Source organism: Thermobia domestica, unplaced genomic scaffold (assembly GCF_964235325.1).
Source record: "Thermobia domestica unplaced genomic scaffold, izTheDome1.hap1.1 HAP1_SCAFFOLD_2289, whole genome shotgun sequence".
NCBI classification, from domain to species: Eukaryota; Metazoa; Arthropoda; class Insecta; order Zygentoma; family Lepismatidae; genus Thermobia; species Thermobia domestica.
The window spans coordinates 1-7,766 of NW_027657989.1; the positions used below are offsets into that span (position 1 = coordinate 1).

Genomic DNA, 7,766 nt, shown 5'->3' on the forward strand with positions numbered 1-7,766 from the left:
CATACATTTGCAGACTTTCTCATTAAATGTAGTTATTAACAGGGAAAATATTGATGTATCATCAATATAAATCTGATCTTACACTTCATCTGTACTCTGTCTGTATCATGTTTTTGTGAAAAAGTAAGTGGAATATTTATCGTGTTTTCGAATGCAGAATAATAGTATATAGACATAGTGGCTTGTAGTATTGGAACCTTGCCCCCCGAAGCTTGGATCCCTTAGAAGAAAAAAAAATGCATGCGCGCCTGGTGAAATGGTTAACGAATTCAGTTCACTCGATGAATCGACAGATAGTAATACACATTTCGACAGATCGACAGCATTCGACAGATACAGACATATGAAAGTAGCACAAGAATTAGGCGAAAGTCCGTGCGTTTCCTCAATTCACGTAGGAAACAACAGAAAATATCAACTACCATAAAATAATCCGTATATATATTTAATTTATTTGGAATAAAATAAATATAGAAACAACCTGTTCATACATAACTACGGTAAGTGCGTTAATTGCTAACGTAAGAACAAATATGAAACAAGGCACAAAATAAAAAAGAAAAATAAAGTTAAAGGGAATAAATATTTAGGCTTGATTGTCATTCGTATTAAGAAGCTGGGTAATAAAATGTTAAAATCTACAGAAAATTATGAAATTAAATCAGGATTTGAAATAAAAGTCTATACATTGGAAGTAGGCCAGGGAGTTTGCAAGGCAGATGTGTGCGACACGCGTTACTTTATAGATTCCCTTCATTGAACTATAGTAAGCAGTACGAAGATGGTACTTTGCGTATAATCACAGGAAGGATTGAAGTTAATTACCATGGTAATATAATTATTTATTGATAAGTATTTCCATGTTAAATTATGAAAATTATAAGCACAAGGAGGGTGAAAAAGTAGTGTGACCGACTTAGCAATGACTGAAACATAAAATAGAAAAGCGAATAAAAACAAATGCCTTTTGAGTTATGTGGAATAAAGTTTCTTCTAGCCAGTAAGGAAGAATAGGATCTGGTGCATTCATTGAATACCTGAAAAAAATCGTTTATCAAAATAGAAGGAAACACACTTATCGTTGTGGCAACTACGAACTTCTGTTTACCTCAGCCCGCCTCAGCAAGTGCTTTCTATCCGGTCCGCGCTCCGTAACCAAACTCAACGCTGCCTGCTAGCGAAAATTTCATTCTTCAGTATCGTTGAGTTTATTGCAGAAAGCAATGGCAGATACGGCATCAGCACCTGCAGCCCCGGCACAGGCTTCTCCTAAGAAGTCTGCAAAGCCTAAGAAACCAAAAACAACACCTTCTCATCCAAGAACATCAGAAATGGTGAACAACGCCATCAAGAATTTGAAGGAAAGGGGAGGAAGTTCACTGCAAGCTATTAAGAAATACATCTCTCAGAACTACAAAGTGGATGCCGAGAAGCTTGCTCCATTTATCAAGAAATACTTGAGAAGTGCAGTTGCTTCTGGGTCTTTGGTTCAGACCAAGGGAAAAGGTGCATCTGGATCGTTTAAGCTTAGTGCTTCATCGCTGAAGGAGAAGCCTGAAGGTGGATCTTCAACCAAGGCGAAACGATCAGCATCAAAGGAGAAGAAGCCTGCGAAAAAGCCAGCAGCTAAACGTCCCAAGAAGACTGGTGAAAAGAAAAAGGCTGCTGCTCCCAAACCTAAGAAATCACCATCTAAAGTGAAGAAGGCAAAAACTCCCAAGAAGCCAAAGGCCCCGAAGCCAAAGAAGGCTACAGCAAAACCGAAAAGTGCTAAGAAGGCTGCACCAAAGAAGAAGTAAATGTGTCAGTAAATCATCTGACATTTTAAAACGGCTCTTTTTAGAGCCATCAAATACTTTGAGAAGAGTAAAATTGTGCTTTTCCTATCATTATCACATGTTCATTCATAGCAATGTATAGTATACACGCAAGGGACTTTGAGTTTTCTTTTTAACCGAAGCACTTCTTGATGTAAGTGCTTTATAACAGAGGGGAATTGAGGGTGGGGAAAGAAAGCTTTCACGGGTGTCAAGAATGGTGTACTCGAAAAAAAATGGGGAACACATTACGTAATGTCAATTTGTGATCACTTACTTTTTCCTTGTTCCTATCTTCAAGTAGCGAAACAGTACAGAAAACGCACTTAATGCATTTGTTAGAAAAACTTTTGCAGGCTGACTGGGTTCGATTCTCGGTGGGAGCTCAAATGTTTCGCATTGCACGTTAATAAGTAGGTCCACGTTTGAAACAGCCTTGCTGCTGAAAGGGACACTAAACTAAAATCAACTCTTTTCAAGGCTGGGGTGAAAGAAATGTTCGAACTTATTACAACTCGTGAAAGTGAAGTAGACTATGTTTCAATTTAACGTCGTACTATTATGATTTTTATGATAAAGGAGACGGGTGATTACGCCTAATGAATGATGGAAATACTGGTGTAATGAGAAAGTGTTAGGAAAAGGGAACACGCTAATAACCACGGATACCGTCTTATAATTCGTAATATTGCTATAAAGAAAAATAGTAACACCAGCAGAAATGTAGGTGTACAATTGAACTGATGTTAAGTACAAACAGACACTTAAAGAAAGTTTAGTTTAACGTTTGCATTCAACAGCAGCGACCTCTGACAAAATAATATTACTTTTGCTACCTTGGAAGAATACATATTTCGCCTGCGAGTTCTATCAGATTAATAACGTTGAGAAGGGCAAACAGTGGTTGAATCGAAGTTAAGTTATGCAACATATGGCAAAATCGAACCCTTGACCACATAAAACGAAGATAATCAATCGGTAAACATAGGGGAAAACTAAAGAATATACTTGAAAGATAGGATGATATACGAAACGACAGGAAAACGAAGGTAGATGTATTAACTATGCAACATACGGCGTGAGAATTTAAAAAAAAAAGATAACAAGTATGGACAAGATCCTTGTTAGGATAACAGCATCTCTAAGTAGTGTATTGGTCCTAAAAAGGACCGTTTTTGAACTCAGTGCCAGAACTTCAAACTTAAGCACGTTCCCCACGGATGCGGCGAGCAAGCTGAATGTCCTTAGGCATGATTGTGACTCTCTTTGCGTGAATAGCACACAAGTTGGTGTCTTCGAAAAGCCCTACAAGGTAAGCTTCACTTGCCTCCTGTAAAGCCATGACAGCTGAGCTTTGGAAGCGAAGATCTGTCTTGAAATCTTGTGCAATTTCTCGGACGAGTCGTTGGAAGGGCAGCTTGCGGATGAGCAATTCAGTGCTCTTCTGGTAACGACGAATTTCTCGGAGAGCCACAGTACCAGGCCTGTAACGATGGGGCTTTTTCACTCCACCGGTAGCTGGAGCACTCTTTCTTGCAGCTTTGGTGGCAAGCTGCTTTCGAGGAGCTTTGCCTCCAGTAGATTTCCTAGCTGTCTGCTTGGTACGTGCCATTGCAACTGTCACGACTTGTTTCAAATAATTGCGCGCTGAATGAAGTCAAGTTATATAAAGAGCAAAACCGTTAAATCAAGCTATTTCTCATTGGATAAAGTCAGTCGAAAAGGACAGTTCTCATTGGCTTAGACACGTTTTGTGTTTTTCCTCCGTGCTTTCCCTGCATGATCGAAGGAACAAAACCACGAGTCTTGGGCTGCTTGGGCTTGTATTTCTCGTGTGTGGTGAGCGAAGCAGTAACATATCGAAATGACAGGACGTGGAAAAGGAGGCAAGGGTCTTGGCAAAGGAGGTGCCAAGCGCCACCGTAAAGTTCTTCGTGACAACATCCAGGGTATCACCAAACCCGCTATTAGGCGTCTTGCTCGCCGTGGTGGTGTGAAGCGTATCTCTGGTCTCATTTATGAAGAGACCCGAGGAGTATTGAAAGTATTCCTGGAGAACGTAATCAGAGATGCTGTTACATACACAGAACACGCCAAGAGGAAGACAGTGACAGCTATGGATGTTGTGTATGCCTTGAAGAGGCAAGGAAGAACCCTGTACGGTTTCGGAGGTTAAGTTGGGGTTCCTCCTATTTTGGATATAAAATTGGCATAAACGGCTCTTTTCAGAGCCAACAAATTTATATAAAGGGAAAGATTTACTTTGTGCGATTTTCTGTTAGATTATAAGAATTCGTGTAACTACATTAAAGCCTTTTGATGCACACTAAATTACAGACGTAGAGAGATTAATTTGAGAAAATCATACGTTTTTTTTTACATTATGTACGTTCATGTATACGTATTCATATCATGTAGCAGTATTAATGCTGGAGAAGGGGTTCTGGTTGGAAATTGGCGATTTGTTGGAAGTAGCGAGCATGAGAGATGCGAAACGCAAGTCGGAATTTCTGTTCTGACAGTAGGATGTACGTATAGAGGCTTATACAACTTCTATACTGTGCTGTGAGGGGCGAATAATGCGTTAGAAACCTGAATCTTGTCCTTTATCTTGTTTACGTGGTCTTGGGTTCGATTTCTTTCTTTTGCGGTAGTGTCTATTGTGATTTACATGTAAATTAATGACACTTCGTAGCGGGTTACTAAAATAAAGAGTAATACAAATATGAGATGTAGGTTAATGCATTGTATACTTCACATTATTTACTAAAGAAAGGCAGTAGTTACAAGAAACCTAGGCTCGCTCGTTGGGCACAGTAGCAAATGAGTTCTGAGATCAGAGAATAAGAGTAGTTGCGTATTACAAACCATATACATATAACACATATCACACAAATATGAATATCGACCTTGCAAAGAATAAATCGTACTTAAGTGTGCATTTAATGTCATTACTATGTTGCAAAAGAAATTTAGGAAAGTTTTCTGATCCGCTCTGTTCATGATGTCATTGGGGCATAGTAATGAACAATAATAAATGTCGAGAACATATTGAACAGAGTAATTTCAGCCAAGCCAACGCAAGAGAGAAACATGAGTGCTTTAAGAATGTTGGAAATTCCTTTGTCTAGCATGAAGTACATGAGAATATGTGGTATGAGGTTTTCTTCCATTGCTGAGAATCTGGGCTCGACTGTCCTGTCCTCTGGGTAATATGAGCCCGATGTACGCAAATATCAAAAAAATGTAGCTAGCGACAATACAAAAGGTAATGATCTTATAATTAATAATGTAGTGGGAACTAAGCACATCGCTGTTTGGAGTATTCTAAAGTTAGTGTGACTTCCTATGGGCTTCAATTACGATCGACGACTACACATATACTAATTAATCGAATAGCAGCGAGAATTTCGAATGAAACTAAGCAACTATCTCAGACACTTTTGATGAGTCTGTATATCGAAAACAATTCATTTCAATCGTAAATCTCCTCTATAAAGGGGTTTGTGGCCCTCATAAGGGCCGATTTGTATGAGATATAGGTCTTACATTTATGCCTTCTTCTCAGTTTTCTTGGGCAGAAGTACAGCTTGAATGTTGGGCAAAACACCACCCTGAGCGATTGTAACTCCAGACAACAACTTGTTTAATTCCTCGTCGTTACGGATAGCTAACTGCAGATGACGTGGAATAATCCTAGTCTTCTTGTTGTCACGAGCAGCGTTGCCTGCCAACTCAAGAACTTCAGCTGCCAGGTATTCCATGACTGCAGCCAAATACACGGGAGCGCCAGCACCAACTCGTTCGGCATAGTTACCCTTTCGCAAAAGACGATGGATTCTGCCTACTGGGAATTGAAGGCCAGCCCTGCTGGAGCGGGACTTGCTCTTTCCCTTGACTTTTCCACCTTTGCCGCGACCAGACATTGTTCAATCTTTCGTAATAAGATGAGAGGAAAAATTGCGGCCTCCCATGAATCAAGTCAGTTTTGTTACTACTTCAAGCGTGCACACCGAGTGCATCAAATGAAAAGCAAGGCAGTTGGCGCGAATTGAAACACGTACTGTAATTTAAATGAAGTCGATAAATCGGCGGACACATCTAATTTTGCTGAACGAGTGAGTCATCATGCCACCAAAAACTAGCGGAAAGGCTGCAAAGAAGGCTGGTAAAGCCCAAAAGAATATCTCCAAGGGAGATAAGAAGAAGAAGAGGAGGAGGAAGGAGAGCTATGCCATTTACATCTACAAAGTTTTGAAGCAAGTGCATCCTGACACTGGCATATCTAGCAAAGCTATGAGTATCATGAACAGCTTTGTTAATGACATCTTCGAGCGTATTGCTGCTGAAGCTTCTCGTTTGGCCCATTACAATAAGCGGTCAACTATCACCAGCCGGGAAATCCAAACAGCTGTGCGCCTTCTTTTGCCTGGTGAACTTGCCAAGCACGCTGTAAGTGAGGGTACGAAGGCTGTTACCAAGTACACAAGCTCTAAGTAAAAATCTTCTTCAAGATTTTTCATTTCAAACGGTCCTTGTCAGGACCAACACATTATTCGAAAGAGTTAAATCACGAAATTTGCTTCATTCTGTTATGTAGAAACACCTTGAAATCCAATTTCTATATGCTGTTAGTAAAAAAGTAAAGCACATAGCGGAGATGTGTCGTGCTTGTATACGAAAGGCATTTACTCGCCGGAGATCTACACTTAGTCATAATAATTTACTTTTAAAAAGTGGTAATACATTCCGTGTTAAGTATAGTAGTAGGTGCACACGGATCGGAAATCAGGTTATTTTAATGTGCCGTGCAAATAAACAGGCTGTTAGTGTAAGAAATAGTGGGTATAACGCTTAGAATATCGATTAATCGCTATGAAATAATGTTGATAAATTATCTCTTGAAAGTACTATAAAATTAATGTTTCTAGTATTTTCGTACTTGAAGGATAATGAAATTTGAAAAAGAGATGCCAACAGCACCTGGTGTTCCCAGGCGGTCACCCATCCAAGTACTGACCAGGCCCGATGCTGCTTGACTTCGGTGATCGGACGAGAACCGGTATATTCAGCATGGTATGGCCGTTGGCAACTACCTTTTCTTCAATGTCCTGTTAAGGAAGTATGTTTTAAGTAAGAATTGACATTATTAACTATAAAGGCAAGCATATTAACGTCGTTAACATTACTTGGAATATACTAATATTCGAATAAATATTTGAATGTTCGAATGATGAGTGATTCGGATGTTCATAGTGCCACTATGTCCTATCGAGTTTACTATCACGAACCACGTATGAAATTGTATATAAATAAATAAAAATAAATCCTTTATTAAGTATTGATTACAGGAAAAAGGCAAACTTACATTCTTTAATGTACACAATGAAATGTATGAAAGATATTTTTAAGATATGTTTCACTTACCCTTTATAACGCAAGGTAGTTTTCAGTGTAGCATCCTCTTCAGCTGCGAGATAACGTAAGGCAGATGATCATTCAGTCGTGAAGCACTAAAATGTAATATACATTTTAACTATTATCGATAAGAATTATTTACTGCAGGGATGCAAATAAAGTGAGGCAAATTAGTAAATAAAAACCGATACTGTAACTGATAATGTAATTACGTATCTGTATTAGTTGTATATACAGTAATCGCACGATTATCCGCGGAGTTGGATGTTGGCATAATCGCGCATAATCAGCAGTATGAGCAGAAAAGGGAAATGAAATGAAATCTTTAGATTTACGTCGCATACTTATACCGGTTACGCTAAAGGAGACGGTGATGATGAGTACTGAATGAAGAAAGTGGGAGGAAACGGGAGAAACCCGAGAAAACCCATGAGCACGGTCTTTATGCACGACAAAGTTCACACGGCACGAGCTGGGATTGAACCAGGGACCCCAAGCACCGGAGGCCAAAAAAGGGACAAAAAGTCTTTC

The 7,766-nt window shown here is 39.4% G+C and overlaps 1 non-coding gene across 1 annotated transcript; it reads right to left on the bottom strand.

The window, feature by feature from the left end:
* Positions 1 to 6,788: 6,788 nt before the first annotated feature.
* Positions 6,789 to 6,907, bottom strand: LOC145678281 (5S ribosomal RNA). The gene has a single exon (XR_014130338.1). It is a non-coding gene; the product is annotated as a 5S ribosomal RNA (ribosomal RNA).
* Positions 6,908 to 7,766: the final 859 nt, after the last annotated feature.